We start from the raw sequence: 21,374 nt of genomic DNA, 5'->3' as shown, positions 1-21,374 counted from the left end.
ATACATCCTTTTATACTACGGAGATGAAATTTAAATTATGATTTGAAAAATCCTTGTTGTAAGCAAATTTGTCATATGTTAACATGCTTGAGTGATTGGAGAGGATTGCAAACGTTTGCTTACTTAGTGAATGACCAGTGCCTTTATTATAATATATTGTCTAGAAGTGACTCAGATAGAGAATAGAAATCTAGAAGATAGATGAGCCCCTGACCTGAGTGTTGCGGTCTGTGAGGAGGACCTGCAGGTGGTTGAAGCCATGTGTGTCGCTGGGGGCGATGAGCAGAATGGTGCAGGTGCTCAGGTGGAACTCCGGGGAGGTGTTGGCGCTCCTTAGGAAGTCCTCCGTCCTCAGCTCCTCCACACGCTTTAGACGGCCCCCCACCAGCTCAATCAGAGATCCCTTGGCAAAATGAGGTAGGAGTGCTGGGGGGTTGGGGTGGTGGTGGGGGGCAGGGGGTGAGATGGCCGTGAGGGGAAGGAGGGGGGAGGCGTGGGGACGTGTGTACTGCCGCCCAGGGGAAAGGTCTCCGCTGTCTTTGTCTCTGTCTCGTTCACTGTCTCTCTCCCGGTTGTCTCTGTCTTGTTCACGTTTTCTCTCTCTGTCTTGTTCTCGTCGTCTGTCTCGTTCTCTGTCTCGCTCTCGTTCCCTCTCTCTGTCGCTCTCTGTGACGTGGCTGTTGGGCTGCCCCTGAGGCGAGTGCTGTGAGTTCCTCATGGTGTGCAGGCCGTACTGAGGGCTGCCTGAGGGGCTGTACAGGGGGAAAGGCTGAGCCTGGGGGTTGAGGTGGCTGGACTGTAGGGTAGAGTACATCGACCCCAGGGAGTAGTAAATCTGGGCCTTAGCCGGAGAGCTCCCCAGGGGTTCCAGGAGCTCCCCTCTCCCTGCCCTGGGGTCTGCCCGATGGGGTTGGGGCCTGCTAGGGATCAGGGTGAGGGTCCCAGGCTTTGGCGTCCCACGGGGATCCCTGTCCTGCAGAGAGGAATGTGAGTCAGGGCCCTCCGGAGGTGGCGCTCGGGAATCTTGGGAAACCGCAACCGTGTAAGAACGTCCCATGGGATCCTCCTGGTGTCTCCGCCGCCCGTTGGCATGAGAACCGTGGAGGCTGCCGCCCAGCCTGGCCCTGCCGCTGGGTTCGTTCCCGTACTCTCCTGAGGGGGGCACCACCCTGGAGGCAGAGGCAGTCCTGCTGTCCGGGCCGTCCAGCCCGTTGGGCCTCTTGCCCAGGTGTCTGTGTCTGCCTTCAGTCATGGAGGTGTCAGGACGGTAGAGGGGGGGCTGGCTGAACAGGTGGGAGGGGGAGAAGAGAGAGGAGCTATAGTCCCTTCGTTCTGTGTTGAAATAGGACCACATCTCTCTGGAGTCAGCAGGGAAGGGGCTCTTGAAGGAGGAAGAGGATGAGCAGGGTGGAAGGGGAAGGGGGATTTCACCTCGGAGCCACCTGGAGTGATGGGGGAGTGGGGAAGGGAGAAGATCATCCCTCCAGGAGGGTGAGTCTGACCCCCTCCTCTCTCCTACCTGGCCTGGGAGGAAGGGTAGAGGGACAGAGGGAGTGTAAGGCAGGTGCCATGGCAGGGGAGGGGGATACCAGGGGGAGGGAGGGGAGGTGGGGGAGAGGGTAGCAGACTGTGGGGGTTCGTCAGAGCCTCGTCGCTGTTCTCCCTGCACCCCTCATCTCTCCCTGAGCTGCCGGCGGGCCGGGTCCTGAGGGGCGAGGCGGGCGGTTTGAACTCGTCCAGGAGGGTGCGCTGGTCAACCGAGCCCTGCCGGGATTCCCTCTTCTTGGGGGGGAGGCACTCTTTGCCGCGGTCGGGGCTGGGATTCATGGGTGAGCGCCAGCGGCGGCGGGCGTGGGCGGCTAGGTTACATGGGATTCACGGGAAAACGAGGGCCGCAGAGAGAGGGGAGGGCCTCGACACGACATCACTGTCAGATCACTGACACCCTAGTCCTGAACGACCTATCACCTACACAGAGAGACAGGGGAGGAGGGGAGAGAAGGGAGACAAAGGGAGGTAGCCGAGAGAAAGAGAGATTGAGTGAAGTGTGAACATCTCAGAGTGAAATGTGGACAGTCTGTCAGGCCTAGCTGTCAAGAATTGTTAGGACTAAGCAGTCAGTCAGCTCTGATACCCACAAACACCCACAAACACAGATTGAGGCAGAGTGATCTACTGGGGAAATAGACAGAGAATGTTTATCTCGCCTGTGCAACATTGTAATCATGTGTACTCAAGTACTATTTGAAAAGGTCCGGTCACACAAATTTCCTTGGTGGCAAGGTCCAAATGGATATTATAATTTACTGTCAAAGAAAACAACCCGCCCCCACTTTACAACCAATACGACTCCAAACTGTTCATACTGGTCACACTCCTCTTGTTGGCAGAGAGACACTTTTTGAAGTTTTAAAGCAACTTTCCTGCAATTTGACATATTTTGCCACTGGGCAGAGAGAAAATGTTGCAGTTTTTAAGCTCATTTACCATAGTTTATGTGTGTTCATATTATACCAGGGGTCAAAGCCCGTGTGAGTTACAATGTTTTATTAGTCAGGACCCATGGCCCGTATCAACCCCATTCTGGGTCCGGGTTCGAACCCTCAGTCCGCCAGTTGAGTATGTATGGCTGCTGTAATCCTTTGGAGGTCGGCTTGCAAATACAATGATGCAGAATTTACTGAATTGAGCCCTGGAGTCTCTGAGGTCAACAGAACTTCAGAAAATCAACCTCCAACCCAATGAAACGTCAAGCTCACGAACTCTGGCTCAACACATCCAGCTCAAGGGTGTCGTAGTTGCTACACATAATACATAAGTTGCTGGTAATGTGGTGAGAAACTCTCCAATTGACTGGTCTCGTTCAAGAAGCACATGAACTCCCACAAGTGCTCTAAAAATACGGCATGCATTGTGCGAACAGTGCAGTCCCGAGGCAGTGCGGTATAGCTGTATAAACATACATGCCGTACACACTCCCGGCAGGATACCTTTCATCTCTCTCTCTCTCTCTGAGGATTAAATATGGAGATATGGTTTCATACTATGAACCGCCTCCCTCACACCCCTGAGGGTTGTTCCTCAATGTCCTATTTACTACTGCACGTACACACACACACACTCACACACACACACACACACACACACACACACACACACACACACACACACACACACACACACGCACGCACGCACGCACGCACGCACGCACACACACACACACGCACACACACACACACACACACACACACACACACACTCGCACACACATGCATATATGAATGAAAAAACGCGGGGAAGCACGGAAACACACACACCCCTCAGGCAGCTATGACTCTATCTCACTCCCCCAGCGATGGACAGAGCTGGTCACCATCCATCCTAAACTGAGAGGAACACTGTTGATATCGCCGCGGGAGGTGGTGTGTGTATCTTTGTGTGTGTGTGTGTGTGTGTGTTGACGTGAGAGTATAATTTGCTTCCGTGTAAGTATCAGAGCTGAGCAGCCCTGCTTCGTTCAGTGTGGAGCGCGTGGGAGTTCCGTTAATTCTTCTCCAAATGTTCTAAATGAGCTGCTTTGATGTGATGGCTCCACTTAGCACAGCTGTTCCTGCCGCCACCGTTGCTGCCACCACCGCACGCCGCCCGCCGCCCGCCAGTCCTCCCCGTCACTCAGCGCTCGGCTCGTCCGCACGCCTGTCTGCCCCGACTGAACCCTGCCTACTCTCCCCGTCTCGCTACGCCAAGCTGTCGCCATGGAAACTGAGTCCACATAGGGAAGACAGGTTACATTGGGATACTCTCTCTGGGGAGAGCCGGGGAAACTGTCGCTCGTCACCTACTCAAAGTTCCGCAAGAAAACACACTCTAAAAGGGGGTTGGAGCAGAGTGAAGTGAAGTGGAGTGTTCAGTTGTCTCAGTTGAAAGACTGCTGCTTTGTTCAGTGTCAATCAATCACTCCATATGGATGAAAGATAAACTACACCAGGCATTGACTTAAGTGTTGAGGGGGTGGTTGGACAGTCTGGGATATACTGCAGGTTTAAATTGAGTAGAATTACTGGGAATTGAACAGATTTTTTTTTTGACAAGCACAACAGACTTCCGTGGAAAATCAGAGCAGATTTCTCAGGTGAAGCAACAGCATTTTGTGACAATGCCACTTTGCAATTTAGCCCTTACATGTATTGATGTAGATTAAACAGGGTAGAGATAACGCTAACATACTGAAATAACTAAGGTATCCATGGAAGTCCAACATGCAGGGGCAACAGGTGAGATGTTTCACCCTGGAATGTCCTGAAACCCCTCAGGACTGATTCCAACTCACCAGTTGCTCACTTCAACAAAGTTTCATGAATCAAACCTCCCCTGAGACCAAAGCAATTGTGAACTGTGAAATGGTACGTAGAGAATATTGTTGATGGACTGCTAGATATCAAAGTGTATCAGGCAGAAAATATGACTGCTCTCTACTGTAGTACAGTGTTGGTTTGCTGGACAAATACACTCTCGGGGGCATGGTTGCAGTGAACAGCTAAATAACCTGGTAATACACATTTGCCAGCTAATCCCATCAACTGGAGCCACAAGGAGTAAAGAGGCAAGTCAAATCAGCTCCAATGTACCTGTCAGGTTTCCATCCCACAGCAGCAGCATGACAAGGGAATCATTTAGGTTGATTCTGATGCTCTCTGAGGAGAACCTTTGCAGATTCACTCTAAAGCTAAAGAAAAACTCCCTCACCTCCCACACGGTAGAGCTGATAAGGCACACACACACACACACACACACACGCACACACACACACACACACACACACACACACACACACACACACACACACACACACACACACACACACACACACACACACACACACACACACACACACACACACACACACACACACACACACACGCACACACACAGCCTTATCTCATAGCAGTGTGGTTGGATTCAAATAAACTTAAACAAATATCAACATGCTTTGATGTCATTGAGAAATGTATGACTTTCAAAAGATTCATTTTGAAATATTGGAAAGAATGCCTGACATTCCTCTCATTCTCCCCTGCTTTCCATCACGCTTCTCCCTCTCCTCTTCACAGTAAATAAAAGCATTGTTGTATTAGTAATGCCCTGTATGACAGTAAGCCAGTCCCTCCATTCAGCATCTGACCACAGGGAGGACCCAGAATGACTCACAGCCATTCTACCTCCGCCGTGTCCGCCGTCAAAAACTAGATCAACAGGTGCGACCACGCCGACATAAGATATACTCTATCTCCACCTCCACTCTGAAACAACGTCTGTATGAAAATCAAAGTCAACCCATTTGAATCCTTATATCAGATCTGATGTAAAAAAAAAAAAGAGAGAGTAAAGCATTAGCTACAAGGGTCAATTTGCTATGCAACAACAAGTAGTCAAATCCGTGTACAGCTAAACAACATTTAGACATAAAAAGAGCGGTTGAGAACACAGACAACAGATGGTTTAATGGAGTTGCTTGTGATGTACAGTAACTGACCTTAGAGTGGGCTGTTGACCAGAGTGTTGTCCAGGTGTTGGTGGTCATACATGCTGCAGCCCTCCTGGGTTAAGAACCTCCAGGGGGGGGGGGTCAGGCGCCTCTCCACAGGCTGCTTCCTACTTTACCTCTACAGCGCCAATAGAAACACCAACAACAGCTACCAGTCACACGATGCCACAGAGCTCCGTATAAGTGAAAAATAGCACCAGCAAGACCACTGAGAAGCTGCAAGCTTCTGTGTGTCAGTGTGTGTATGTGCGTGAGCGTCTAACTGAGACTGTGTGTTTGTGTGTGTGTGTGTGTGTGTGTGTGTGTAGGGCTGAGGAAATGAGTAATATCTAGCAGTGAGAAACATGTCTGCTATGCATCGCACCACATAAGCAGACCAGTTGCTGCTACCGCCCACTCGCCTTACTCACTGCGAAAGGGGTGGACACACAAAGATGTACACAAACACACACACACACACACGCACGTATGCACATGCGTACGCACTACGATCCTCTTTCTCACACTTCTACACAAGTGTGTCTTGTCTTCAATAAGCAAGAGGGAAGAGAGAGGCAGAGAGATAGTTGATGAGTGTGTTGATGAGAGACAATTGAGGGAAATGGGGGGGGGGGGGTGGGGGGTGTCTCATCCCACACACTCTCAGACCCAGGCTTCAGCTGCTGCTTCTGACTCAAAGCTAGACCTAACATCTCTCTCTGCCACACACACACACACACACACACACACACACACACACACACACACACACACACACACACACACACACACACACACACACACACACACACACACACACACACACACACACACTGCCGAAGGAGTGCATTGGAACACACAGTGCAATGATTCAACCCGTGAGAGGCTCATGATGTAGTGTTGACTGAGATCAAATGGAGAGCTGCCTGAACAGTGTGGAGACCCTTACAAAAAAATATACATAAAAAACCTGTGAGACAAGTGGTTTTCGGACATATGTATGAACAAATCACGTGTGAAAAATGTGTCACGTGAAAAAAATAAGAGGGAAAGAAATCACATGAGTCAGACACATGGTTTTTGGTAATATGAACTTTCACAGGAATTTACATTTTTCACATTGACACAGATACATGGTTACATTTAACATATAGTATTCTGTTCCACATGTGTGCATTTTTAAGCAGCAGGATTCGATCCCAGGTCTCCCACAGGAGAAGACAATGTCTTGACCATTTTACCAACTCGGTGTTTCTCTTCCAATCTATACTTATTATCAATACTGACTGTTCAATTAGAAATAGGGCTGACCAACGTTAAAAAAATATAATAATAGCAGCATTTTTACATAAAACACCTCACAAGAATATTGACGTCTTGAAATTTTCCAAAGTAACATTCATGATAACATACATTTTTTTGTAGCAAACAGCATTCACACATTTTCAAAGAGATAAAAATCGGTTTTAGTAATAATTAATGATTACATTTGTAAATTGCTTTTCAGTATACAAGAATAATCTCAAAGTGCACAAAATACTTTAGTAAATAGAAAAATAGTTTAAAAAAAACAAATACTGCATATCTAACCGTATCACGAAAGCAACAATCAAAGTCTAGGAGGAAGGGTAGGCCAGCCGATAAAGCTAGCTAGCTACTTAGCTTGGCTACACTCATGTAAATGGAAAAAGTCAACACAGTTTAGTTCAACATGTTATCTCTAGATTTTGAAAATGTAACCATTTCCCCACAAAAGGGCTTTATTACAGCACCATCATTATCCTGGCAAAGGAGAAATGCTCACTAACAGGGATGTAAACACATTTGTGCACAACATGTGAGAGCAATAAAGCTTTTTGTCCGTATGGAAAATGTCTGGGATCTTTTATTTCAGCTCATGAAACATGGGACAAGCACTTTACATTTTGCCTTTATATTTTTCTTCAGTATAAATACTGTTCGTCTGGAACTTCATGAAATGGGTTTCCATGGCCGAGCAGCCTCACACAAGCATAAGATCACCATGCACAATGCAAAGCGTCGGCTGGAGTGATGTAAAGCTTGCCGTCATTTGACTCTGAAGCAGTGGAAACATTCTCTGCGGTGATGAATCACGCTTCATCATTTGACAGTCCGACGGACGAATATGGGTTTGACGGATGCTACTGTAGAAGAACGCTTCCTGCCCGAATGCATAGTGCCAACTGTAAAATTAGGTGGAGTAGGAATCATTTTCTGGGGCTGTTTCTCGTGGTTTGGGCTAGGCCCATAAGTTCCAGTGAAAGGCACTTAACACTACAGCACAGAATGACATTCTAGATGATTCTGTGCTTCCAACTTTGTGGCAACAGTTTGGGGAAGGCCCTTTCTAGTTTCAGCTTGACAATGCCCCCGTGCATGAAGTGAGGTCCATACAAAAATGGTTTGCCGAGATCAGTGTGGAACACCTTGACTGGCCTGCACAAATCCCTGACCTCAACCACATCGAACATCAATGGGATGAATTGGAATGCCGACTGCGAGCCAGGCCTAATTGCCCAACATCAGTGCCTGACCTCACCAATGCTCTTGTGGCTGAATGGAAGCAAGTACCCATTGCAATATTCCAACATCTAGTGGAATGCCCATTATTTTAGAACTGAGATTTTCGACAAGCAGGTGTCCACATACTTTTGGTCATGTAGTGTATAATTCCCCAGGTGTACAAATGCATAGATTGCCCTTTCATACTGCTACAGTGCTGTTCTTGATTTTATAATATTTTTACATTTTAGCTGTTTGTCACTTGACTGCATTGTTAGTAGCTAGTAACATAAGCTTTTTCTGCACGGTTATAACACCTGATAAACTGTGTACGTGACCAATAAACTTTGATTTGATTTGATTTGACATGTAAAAGTGCAAATTAGATTTCCACATGTGAAAATGCAATTCCACATGTTGGCCATTTGGTCTAATGGTCAAGACGTTGGCTTCTCAAGCGTGCGACCCAGGTTCGTATCTGGGCAGTTACAAAACCACATGTGAAATGTATAATATCAAGTGAAAAGTTCAGAAACCACATGTCTGACTGAAAAATGTACATGTGAGACATCCATGTACAAATTCACACGTGTCCAAAAACCCACGAGTCTGAACCTGAAAATGTGTTTTTCAGGAGGACAATGAATGACCAAGAAGGAGAGGGATAGAGTGCTGCAACAGATGACCTGGCCTCCGCAATCACCCGACCTCAACCCAATTGAGATGGTTTGGGATGAGTTCGACCACATAGTGAAGATAAAGCAGCCAACAAGTGCTCAGCATATGTGGGAACTCCTTCAAGACTGTTGGATAATCATTCTAGGTGAAGCTGGTTGAGAGAGTCACTACTAAGAATCTAAAATCTATAATATGTTTTTTAGTTACTACATAATTCCATACATGTTATTTCACAGTTTTGATGTCTTTACTATTATTCTACAATGCGGACAATATTAAACACAAAGAAAAAACCATGGAATGAGTAGGTTTATCCAAACATTTGACTGGTACTCTATCTGTCTGAAAACAAGGGCACACACAGATGTAAGGGCACACACAGATGTAAGGACTGGGGAAAACCCAACCTATGACATGTAAAGTGGAGTTATGCACAGAATATATCAAAAATGTGAAGATCACACAAAACGTGTGGGCAGCTACAATAATTCACTGATGCTGTGGAGTAGAGGAAACATGAGAACTTTCACAATCTGTTAAATGCTATTTTCATAATTCAATTTGACAAAATATGAACCAATAAACAAGCAGCAAACCCATTACGTCAATATGCTACTATAGTTATATATAGTATTGTTATGTTTCTCTTGTTTCATATGAAAAATTAAATAACATTTTCTAATAACCAATAAATAAATAACCCAAATGTACAACAAGAAGCAAGTGTACTTTTTGGGGGGAATTATTGAATAAATCTGTTTAGGAATAAGGACTTTTCCAGACCATTGTTATTTTTGTTATTTATTTACGAATGTATTTATTTGTACTAAATAAACTATGAACTGAAATTATGAACTGAAATTCTAAGAGATTTTCGATATCTTAGGGCAAATACAATACTACTTCAAATTGATTCTTATTTCTTTGCATATTTAACGTTTGATATTTGTTGAAAATGACTATAGGTGACAAAGTGAAAATGATCTATTTCACTATTTTCAATCAATTCATAATTAAATAGAATGAAAATAAATGACCCATTTAAATGGATTACATTATGCCTCTGATAATTGCTCGGCATGTTGATGTCTCTGTGCATGCAAAAGAAAAGGCTTTATTCCACCACGGTTATTCATTTGAATCCAATTAGCAGTGTGTTGACTGAAAAAAATGGCAATTTCTCAAAGAAATGTGCTTTTCTCTTGCAATGATTTAAATGCAATGCAATCCAATGCGCTGTGTCTATAGGAAGGGTTTATACTGTGGCTTAAGGAGAAGGAAGAAGTAGCGACTGTTTATATTTTAGCCACAAACTCTAATATAACAATAACTAGAACTGTTCCTCCTATTATTCTTTCGCTTCTTCTTCTTCTTCTTCTTCTACTTCTTCTACTTCTTCTTCTACTTATTTTACTACTACTACAGCTACTACTACTACAGTAATACTACTACTACCAATACCACTCCTGTCAATTAAAATAACTTTAATTACTTGAACTACCAATATTATCCCAACATCTATGTCTGTGTAATAAAATAAAATACAATCCAAATTCTTTAATCTCATTTCCATACACTATGAACATCTATTTCCATGTATGCTTGATAAAGTTCCAGTGATCAGCAGTGTGTAAATATAGAAGCAGCAGTTCAGTCATAGCGAAAGGGGAACAGAGAGCGAGCACAAGACTGATCAAAGTGTTTGTCATTAGTCGATGGAGAAATGACTGTACAAATTGGGCAATGGTTGCCCTATGCCATTTCTTTCCATATTGAGTGCATATAATGCATTTCTTACACTATAGTGTAAATGACAATCAAGGAGAACTTGACTTTGTGCTTACTCCCCTGGTCACAAATCAGACACACACAATCTCATACTCTCTCTCACACACACACACACAACTCCACCTAACCGTGCAGAACACACACACACACACACACACACACACACACACACACACACACACACACACACACACACACACACACACACACACACACACACACACACACACACACACACACACACACACACACACACACAGATGAGCAGGTCAGCTTTTTGTTCATCCACACCCACCCGCAATTGCTAATTATCCATCCTCAACCGCCCGACTCTGTATGATAAATCTGAGGGCCGGACCCTCAGATTGAGGGCCGCACCCTGCTTATAATTTCTGACCTTATGTTAGTCAACTTCTCTATAATAATATATGTATATGTAATATATGTAATAAGATCAACGCAGGTTCTCTTCTGTCATTACATTTTGCATTAGAAGACTAAATAAATCCTTGCTCACCAGAATAATGTCATAAATCGATAGAATATAGTTGACATTGGTAAAGTTATCTCAGCTTCTCTCGTGCAGCAAAGACATTTAGGGACCGGGGAGAAAATGCAATTACTCTAAAATAAACTGGAAATATTTTCCATGCAAAATGTTATGGCATCAGTTTGATCGGTTTTAAGGACATTAATAGCTGTTAAAACTACCCAACATGTTTTTAATAAGATTTCAGTTTGACCTGGATGCATATTTTATGTGGTCGAAATACTGTCAGCTTTTTTTTTACGCTGATTAAGATAACACCGCCGCTTTTCACAGACGGTCCCTAAGAGCACATTCATTCTGGTAAGACGTTGAATGCAACACATTTCTCCAATCCTGTTCCTGAGTCAAAATGTACATTTGCTGTATAATTTTAGTTTGGCACCAGTTAATACCAGGCTATGTGAGAGGTTCTAGACTGACAGTCAGTGTCCAGATTTCAGCTAGGCTACTATTCCATTGAACCCATATCTGACCAGTACAGTTCCCTTGACGTGCCATTCCCCCGTCTTGTGATTGCCACGCTTGTATAGTGTACCACAACCATCACAACATATCCTGCAGTGCTCTCATCCTCTTTCAGCACTTCACCAAAGCTTTCCCGCCCTTTAGACTACCGCTCTGGCCCTCGCTATTTATTTTCAACTCTCACTTTGGCAGCTTTTCCTCTTACTGAATTCAACTCTAACATTGTCCTTTTTTAAAAACGTTTTCTGCCCAAGTTCCCAAATTAATTTGGCCATTGCCACGCTACAGTTAGGCCTTACAGCTTAATGGCAGATAAAGATGATTAAAGATAAAAGATCGAAATGTAGGCTATGAACTGTACACCGAATGACACATTCATGGGTTTGAATGCATTGCTTTCTCTTTATTCAACCTGCCCACCATCCACTCACCCTTAATCCAATATTTCATGACTCTAAACCCGCCCCACGGGTATAACCGCAGTGACTGCGGGTCATGAGTCAACCTGCGCATCACAAACACACACACAAACACACACATACACAAACACACACACACAATCCAATGGAAAACATCATGTTCTGTCCATCATGAATGACATGACTCACAAAGGTGTTATTCCACTCTAACTGTCAGTCAGACATCGAGTTCTTAGAGCGGCAAGGAAGGTCAAATGACTCAACCCAAACCAAATGGGTCAAAGGGCTTTTTTAAAACTAGTTTGAATGAGAATGCTGTTTTGTATTGTTCTCCCTGATGAGTTATGGGTATCTGGTGTCTGATCACGTTTCAGCCCAGAGTAGGGATCTGTGATGGACGTCTGATGCAGCAGAAATATGTTGCTGAATGTAACAGAGCTCTCCATCCGTAGAGGAGAGGAGGAGTGGAGTCAGAGAGAAGAGAGAGGAGAGGATAGAGGGAATGCAGACTGCATTTGGGTCCTTTGACTAAGTATGTGAAGGTGGATGTGAATGTGATTGTGTCTGTGCATGTGTGTGAGAGAGTACTACTCCCTCCCTGTGTGTGGTGGCTTACTCTGCAGGGTGCCTGGGGTAATCCTGAGAGTGGCCAGGGTGATATGAGAGATAGCTGGTTGGGCTACAGGCCAGGTCAGCCTTCGAGGTCCTGACCCATTCTCAAACAGGATGAGCCAGCACAGCCTGATCGCCGCTGAGGCTGATCCCCTCAGGAGTTACTATTAACACACACACACACACACACACACACACACACACACACACACACACACACACACACACACACACACACACACACACACACACACACACACACACACACACACACACACACACACACACACACACACACACACACACACACACAGTCAGAAGCACCTTTACACACATGTATGTACTGTTTAAACACATGCTCAAAGAAGCATGAATCCACACAAACACACTTTCATAAATCTAGGCCTATCGGGACAGAGGTAGACACACAGTGGATCAGTACAATTGAGCAAATGTGTGCTAAGAGACACAGCAGGAAGAGGGAGGGGGAGATGGAAGGAGACATATAGTGACATGAGAGAGAGAAAGAGAGAGAGAGAGAGAGAGAGAGAGAGAGAGAGAGAGAGAGAGAGAGAGAGAGAGAGAGAGAGAGAGAGAGAGAGAGAGAGAGAGAGAGAGAGAGAGAGAGAGAGAGAGAGAGAGAGAGAGAGAGTAAGGGCTGTAACATATAGCCTCACTAACTACTGTGAGTCTTCATTGGTACAGCCTAAAGCAGGCTTAGAACAGTTCTGGGAGAAAATCCCCCTGTGTAGTGGTACAGGCCGTCAGCCCCGGGGGTATAAATAGGGCAGCTATGGCTCCTTAAGCTGGCTTTTACACAGTATCAGTTAAAAATATGACTTGGCTAATTACATCCAGGTCAGCCACTCAGCAGAGTGGGAAATGGGAACCTACTCTTCTCCTCCGAACTCTCCTCTTCCTTTACTGAGGCGGCAGGTGCCTAGTGGTTAGAGTGTTGGGCCAGTAACTGAAAGGTTGCTAGAATGAATCCCCGAGCTGACAAGGTACAAATCTGTCGTTCTGCCCCTGAACAAGGCAGTTAACCCACTGTTCTTAGGCCTTAATTGAAAATAAGAATTTGTTCTTAACTGACTTGCCATGTTAAAAAAAAGGTAAAATAAAAAACAATGAAAATTCCTCAACCTCTGTATGGAGAGTACTACAGCAGACCTCCTTTCTCTCCTCTCTCTCTCTCTCTCTCTCTCTCTCTCTCTCTCTCTCTCTCTCTCTCTCGCTCTCTCTCGGACACAACACACAGAGTTTTGTATGACTAACCTTGTGGGGACACACAATTTAGTCCCATTCAAAATCCTAATTTCCATAACTACTAGCCATAAGCCTAAACCTAACCCTAAAACAAACCATAGAAACCCCCTAGAAAAAGTTTTTGACCTTGTGGGGACTATTCCATTTGCTCCGTTTCAGCCATTATTATGAGCCATCCTCCCCTCAGTAGCTTCTACTTGAGTTATTCTTAAAAAAAACTCTCTGCTGACATTTTAGCATGGGGGCGTTGTTCTTTTCCTTCATTGACATTTAGATGTCATCCGATGGAGTTTTATTTGATCAGATTTCCACCCCCTAACAGTCATACCATGCTGTATCAGAAGTATAGCAAACCATGGAGTGGGCTTTGGGCTTTGATGGGGTTGCATTGCATGATGGGGTTGCATTGCATGCAACAACACATACACACACACACACACACACAAACACTGTTTATCACCCATCCTCAATGATACATATAAATAACATATAGCATCATATCCTGCCCCTAAGCTCCTGTGACTGGTTGAATTGTTGTCATATTTGTGTCATGGACGGGGGCCGTCCTCAGGGGTGAATGCTTAGTCCCCTCCTGTACTCCCTGTTCACACATGACTGCCTGATCACTGACGACGATGAGACAGCCTACAGGGATGAGGTCAGAGACCTGACCGTGTGCTGCCAGGACAACAATATCTTCCTCAAAGTGAGCAAGAGAAAGGAGATGATCGTGGACTACAGGAAAAGGAGGGCCGAGTATGCCCCCACTCACATCGCTGAGTTCCTTGGTGTCCATATCACAAAGGACCTATCATGGTCTAAACACACCAAGACAGTCGTAAAGAGGGCATGACAACGTCTATTCCCCCTCTGGAGGCTGAAAAAATTTGTCATGGGTCCTCAGATCCTCAAAAAGTTCTACAGTTGCACCATCGAGACCATCCTGACTGTTTGCATAGCCGCTTGGTATGGCAATTGCTCGGCATCCGACAGCAAGCCACTATAGAGGGTAGTGAGTACAGCCCTGTACATCACTGGGGCCGAGTTTCCACACACACACACGCACACACGCACGCACGCACCCACGCACACACACATTCCTTCACACTCTTCACATACGCTGCTGCTGCTCTCTGTTTATTATCTATGCATAATCACTTCAACCCTACCAACATGTACATATTACCTCAATTACCTCGACTAACCTGTACCCCTGCATATTTTGACTTGGTACCGATACCCCTTGTGCATAGCTTTGTGTCACTATTTTTCCTTTAGTTTCTTAAGCAGATTTTTTCAACTTTATTAAAACTCTGCATTCTTGGTTAAGGACTCATAAGTAAGTATTTCACGTTAAGGTCTACACCTGTTTAATTCGGCGACGAATAACATTTGATTTGATTTTAATTGCGATGCATTACTCATGCAAATAACAGCATCACCACAGGATAGTACCCAGAGATGCTCATTATTTGCACTTAGGCCTATAGGCTATGTGTTCCATGTCAAACTGTACCAGCACCCTCTAGCAAGCTGTAACCCCCCATGCGGTTCTGTGACACACGCAAACAGCAGTCAAATCCGACTAGATTAGCCAAGCTCAGAGCACCTGGTGTGAGCAGAACTCCTGCGCTATGAGATCAGTGACCCGCTTACCAGGGAGACAGAGAGAGGGAGGGTGAGAGAAGAAGAGGTGGGTAGAAAGAGAGAGAGAGGGAGGAAGGGAGGAAGGGACATGAATGGTTGCTGGTGAGAGGGAGAGGGAGAAGAGGGAGGAAGGTATGGAGATATGTGAAGAGAAAGAGTGGGAAGAGAGGAAGGGAGATGAATGGTTGCTGGTGAGAGAGAGAGGGAGAAGAGGGAGGAAGGTAGGGAGATATATATAAAGAGAAAGAGTGGGAAGAGAGGAAGGAAAAGGGGAGTGATAGAGCCAGAGAGAGGGGACGAAGAAAGAGAGAGAGATAGAAAGAGGGAGAGAGAGAGGAAGAGAGAGAGAGACTTCTGGCCAGGGATGATCAGTGTTTTCTCCAAATAGCTATGGTAACAAACTGTCAGTAACAGTCAAACATACCGTATGGTTCTGTCTATCACCATGGAGACCAGAGCCCGAGAAGAGCCCGTCATCACCAAGGTTACAGCAGTTCAGGAACAGAAAGTGTAATGTGTTGATTTCCGTAGTCACCTGGAATAGCAGCAATTATCTGGAGCAGTCAGGTGTGCTGTGGTCAGTGTTACACACTAACACCTTGACAGCTATATCAGGAGATGGGGTGATACTGTACACTGTGATTACTCAAACACATATACACATCCACCTACATCCACCACATTACATAATATATACATCTCCTCGTTCTCTTGAACCATTACATAATATTAAAACTATTTTCATATTTAATATGGGACCTATATTACAAACGTCAATCACCTTTGACACCCAGTCAAAGTTTGATTCAACCAAAATACAAAGTAACTTCTATGGTGTTGTTTTAGTAGAGCCAACTAGAACCCTCTCAGAGATTTTAAAAGACCTCAATAAAGAAAGTACATAAGCCCAGATGATACACTCAGGCCACATCTCTGTCTATCTCTGTCTCTGTCAGTCTCCCTGTCTCTCTGTCTCTCTCAGTCTCTCTCAGTCTCTCTGTCGCTCTCTCTCTCTCTCTGTCTCGTGTTCTCTCTCTCCATCTCTCTCTGTCGCACTCTCTCTCTCTCTGTCTCTCTCTCGCGTTCTCTCTCTCCATCTCTCTCTTTCGCTCTCTCTCTCTGTCTCTCTCTCGCGTTCTCTCTCCCCATCTCTCTCTGTCTCTGTCTCGCTGTCTCTCTGTCGCTCTCTCTCTGTCTCTCGCGTTCTCTCTCTCGCGTTCTCTCTCCCCATCTCTCTCTGTCTCTCTCTGTCTCTCTGTCTCTCTCGCGTCTCTCTCTCCATCTCTCTCTGTCTCTCTCTCTCTGTCTCTCTCTTGTGTTCTCTCTCTCCATCTCTCTCTCTCTCCCTGTCTCTCTCTGTCTCTCTCTCTGTCTCTCTCTCGCATTCTCTCTCTCCATCTGTCTCTGTCTCTGTCTCTCTCTGTCTCTGTCTCTCTCTCTCTCTCTTGTGCGTTTTATACCGAGTCAAAATTCCGCCAACTTTCCAATACCGTCTTCTTTTTACCTGCTTTCTAAAATGTTATACATCTGATATGTGAAGCGGGAAACAATCCCTGTACTTTAAATTCAATGAACAGACCTATAGTAGTATGTTTAAAAGTTATGTTAATTATGTTTAAGTTTCTTTGTGATGGTGTATATTCAATAGATATATTAAAATATATCCCCACCCACATCTGCACACCCCTACTCCCACCTTCACAACTGGATGTAGAAAAAGGCATATGCTAGCAAGACGTAAAAAAAAAATATGCAAGACTGAATGAAAGGGGGTCATCTTGGCAGTTTTTTCTTCTTCGGGTAACATACTCTCAATTATTTCTGAAATAGCTACCTCCCTCTCTCTTTCTCTTTCTCTCTCTCTCTCTCTCTCTCTCTCTCTCTCTCTCTCTCTCTCTCTCTCTCTGTCCTCTCTCTCTCTCTCTCTCTGTCTCTCTCTCTCTCTTTCTCTCTCTCTCTCTCTCTCTCTCTCTCTCTCTCTCTCTCGTACCTGTGTGTATACGTACTGTGTGTGAGCATGCGCATGATTTCTGCATGATTTTCATTGTGTGTGTGTTGTCTCTCTATGTGAGGAGAAAGGGAATCAGCAGGGCCTCACCAGTGGATGTGGTGTGGGAGTATGGTAGGAGGCAGAGGTGAGAGGTCAGGACCCCTGCTATAGACTCAGCATGGCGGAGGAGGCCAACATTGCTGTACTCTTGTCTCCTGTCTGAGTCATATGTCTTACGCTGACTGTTGTTATCACACACATGCACGGGCACACCTGTAGCTGTTTGGAGCTAAGGATAGAACTTGGGGAGGTGAATCTGATCCTGGATCTGTGCCAATGAGTGAGCCGTCAGCTCAGGTCCAGGAAACTGAAGAAAACTGTAGTGTAGTTGTGTGTTGCAGTGCTGTGGGGTTTTCAGCTTTACTATTGAAGTAGTGAGCAGCCCCACTATCACTTTGCTGCCCTGTTGATCACTGAATGTGCTTATCCTCTCCCAGGGTTTAGAATAGGACCCACACAGAACTAGGGAGACTCACATTCACACACGCTGATGCAAAAAACACTCATTGACGCAAACACACACACACATGCATGATTTACACACACATACACATTCACACACACACACGCACACGCACTCGCACGCACATGCACACGCACACACACACACACACACACACACACACACACACACACACACATACTAGTGATGCGCAGGTTGACTCATAACCTGTAGTCCCCGCGGTTAGGGTCATGAAATACTGTGTGGATGAAAGACGCGCGGCTTGAATAAAGAGAAAACAATGCATTAAAAATCCATAAATGTATAATTATTGTACAATTCATATCTATAGGCTACATTCAGGTTCTTCTTTCATTATTTGTGTATTGCTTTAGTGCATAAGCCTAAGCTTTAAGACCTAACTTGGCGTCAATTGCCAAATTATTTTGGGAAGATGGGCAGAAAAATGTAATGTCGATCCACTGAGGCAAAAAGGACAACGTCGGAGTTGAATTAAATAACATTTAAAAAATGAGGAGTTGAAAAATGTATAGAAGGAAGGGCCAGAAAAGTGAAGATTTGGTGAAGTGGCAGAATGAACCATTTCTTGCAGTAAAATAAAACATCAGATGTATATTTTGACTCAGGAACAGGAGTGGAGAAATATGATTTATTTATTTCAGCATCTTGAAAAAATTAATGTGCGTTTAAGGACCGTCTGTAAAGCTGCTATCTTTACCAACATGAAAGCTGATAGTTCTTCAACTGCATATAATATGCACCCGATGTCACGTTCTGACCTTTATTTCCTTTGTTTTCTATTTATTTAGTATGGTCAGGGCGTGAGTTGGGTGGGCAGTCTATGTTTGATTTTCTATGATTTGGGATTTCTATGTTTTGGCCTAGTATGGTTCTCAATCAGAAGCAGGTGTCATTAGTTGTCTCTGATTGAGAATCATACTTAGGTCGCCTGGGTTGCACTGTTTGTTTGTGGGTGATTGTCTATGTTAGTGGCTTGTGTCAGCACAGGTCTCATTTGTAGCTTCACGGTTGTATTTAGTTGATTGGTTTTTGTTACTCTTTTGTATAGTGTTCAGTGTTCTCTTTATTAAAATTCACTATGAACACATACCACACCGCATATTGGTCCTCTGATCCTTCTCGCCTCTCCTCTTCAGATGAAGAGGAGGAAGACCGTGACAACCAAACTGTATCAAAAACATGTTTATCGTTTTAGCAGCTTTTAATTTCCTTAAAACCTGTCAAACTGATGTCATTAGAAAATGTTGCACAGAAAATCTTTCCCGTAGTTTTTTAAAATTGCGTTTTCTCCCCGGTCCCTAAACGTCTTCACTGAAATAAGCAGAGATGAAAGAGGAAAAAGAAAACACACTCAACCAATGTCAACTAGATTGAAGCATTCATTCTATCAATTTCTTCCATTATTCTGGTGAGAAAGGGTTTAATTAGTCTTCTAGGGCAACAAGAAATGGTCGAAGAAAAGCTGCATGTAGGTTGACTAACAAATATCCTGCCAAAATGTCAGATAATATAAGTAGAAACACAACCTGTCAAAATATCACCACCATCTCTGACTGTACAGCGCATGTTCTATATTTGCGGGTTAGGGTCAGGTGTGGGGCTCAGCTTTTCACCTTAGCAAGTAAACATAAACAGCTGACCCGCGCATCACTAAACACACACACACACACACACAAACATAGAAACCAGTTCTCCTGCCCTGTATTTTCACCTGCGTTTGGTGTGAAAGGGTGTAATGGGAGTCCTTTAGCTCTTCCCTTTTCCCTACATCCATCTCTGCCCATCTCTCTCTACATCTGTGTCTCTCTCTACCTCTCTACCCATCTCTCTCCCTCTTACTTTCTCTCTCTTGCTCTTTCTGCTTGAGTGTGCTCCCTAACAACTAGAGAAAGATAGATATTGAGAGTGCTGGAGTGTAATGACTGTCAACTCAGGGGGCAGGAGGTATCTCTGTGTTGTTTCCTTTATGTCTGCATGTGAATGTGTAACTTGTACCTGCATATGTGTGTGTGTGTGTGTGTATGTATTTATGAAGCAGTGTGCGGGTGTGTGTGTATTAATCAATGTGCATGTGCGTGTGCGTGTGCGTATACTATTAATGTAGGTGGAGAGGCATGGCTGGGTGTGAAGGAGCCCTGTGATAATGACAGGCATTATGTAACATGCAGATTGCATAAGGCAGATGGGTATTTTAGGCCCACATATTGAGGATTTATAAGTAATTTTGCAGTGGGTGTACTGTATGTATGCCTGTGTGTACATTTGTGCAGAGAGAATGAATGTGAAAGATTTGCCAAGAAAAACTTCCAAAAGGACTAAATCGAGGCAGAAAGGAGTCGGAGCACTCAACACAAAAAGCAGAGATTGGTTTATTTTTGCTCACTTTAATCCATTGTACAGAGACGTAATGTGTTTGAGTGTGTGTATGTGTTTTTTGGTTACTGTATATGAGAGCCAATGGGCATACCACACGCACAGTACTGTAAGTTCACTGTGACAGGGGATGTATGTATTGTATGTATGCATATCTGTTTTTGTTTGAGGTCTAAGGTCCTAATCCCTATAAATTTGACCTCAGAGAGCTGTGTCCAGCAGAGCTTTGCTGACATGTCACCACACACACACACGCAAGGACAGGGTTGGGGAGTAATGGATTACATATCATCCATTACATATAAGGGATTACAAAGAAACGGTAACTGTAATCCGTTACGTTACCAGCAAAAATATTATAATCAGATTACAGACACTTTTGAAAAACTAGATGATTACTTTCAGAATCAGATTTCAGAATCGGAAAATAATTTTTGACACTCTCTTTTTGAGCGAGTCTGACCACAAATCAGAGACCACTATGATGACACACCAAATGTGTTTGAAGGATAGCGGGAAAAGAGCAGGATTTTTGGTTGTTGTAGTCTACAGTCCAAGCTATGTTCTTCCAATGGTGCGACTGCTGTCGGCATCCAAAGATGATCCAACTAGAATAAACGCTTGGCTGTCAGGAGGACAGCAGTGGTGTAGTCTACGGCGATACGGACGTCACTTACTATTGATATCTACAAAGCGCATTGATGTGAATCAACGCTGCTGATCTCTCATTTAGCTACTTGAGCCTTGCAGATTGTGGTTGTTGTGGATGTGTATTTGAAACCAGTGGACAGCCAGTGAAAAATGCACTCTTGCAACAGCTGCATAGTACGGATCCCAGCATATTGAATAAAAGGGGGGCTTTGATAGCGCAATCTAATTCATGCTCATTAAAATAATATATCCATATGCCTAATGAACACATGCTCAAAGTTGTACACTTTTGATAGACTTAAAGGGGCAATCTGTAGTTGCTACATCCATTTTTATATATACAG

The 21,374-nt window shown here is 44.5% G+C and overlaps 1 pseudogene; it reads right to left on the bottom strand.

Moving 5' to 3' along the window:
• LOC135504649 (ataxin-1-like) overlaps positions 1–21,374 on the bottom strand; it is a 37,077-nt pseudogene that overhangs the window by 1,191 nt on the left and 14,512 nt on the right.

Source organism: Oncorhynchus masou, chromosome 18 (genome assembly GCF_036934945.1).
Source record: "Oncorhynchus masou masou isolate Uvic2021 chromosome 18, UVic_Omas_1.1, whole genome shotgun sequence".
In the NCBI taxonomy this organism is placed as follows: Eukaryota; Metazoa; Chordata; class Actinopteri; order Salmoniformes; family Salmonidae; genus Oncorhynchus; species Oncorhynchus masou.
The sequence above is the reverse complement of the archived record's forward strand: the minus strand, read 5'-3'. Positions and strand labels throughout refer to the sequence as shown.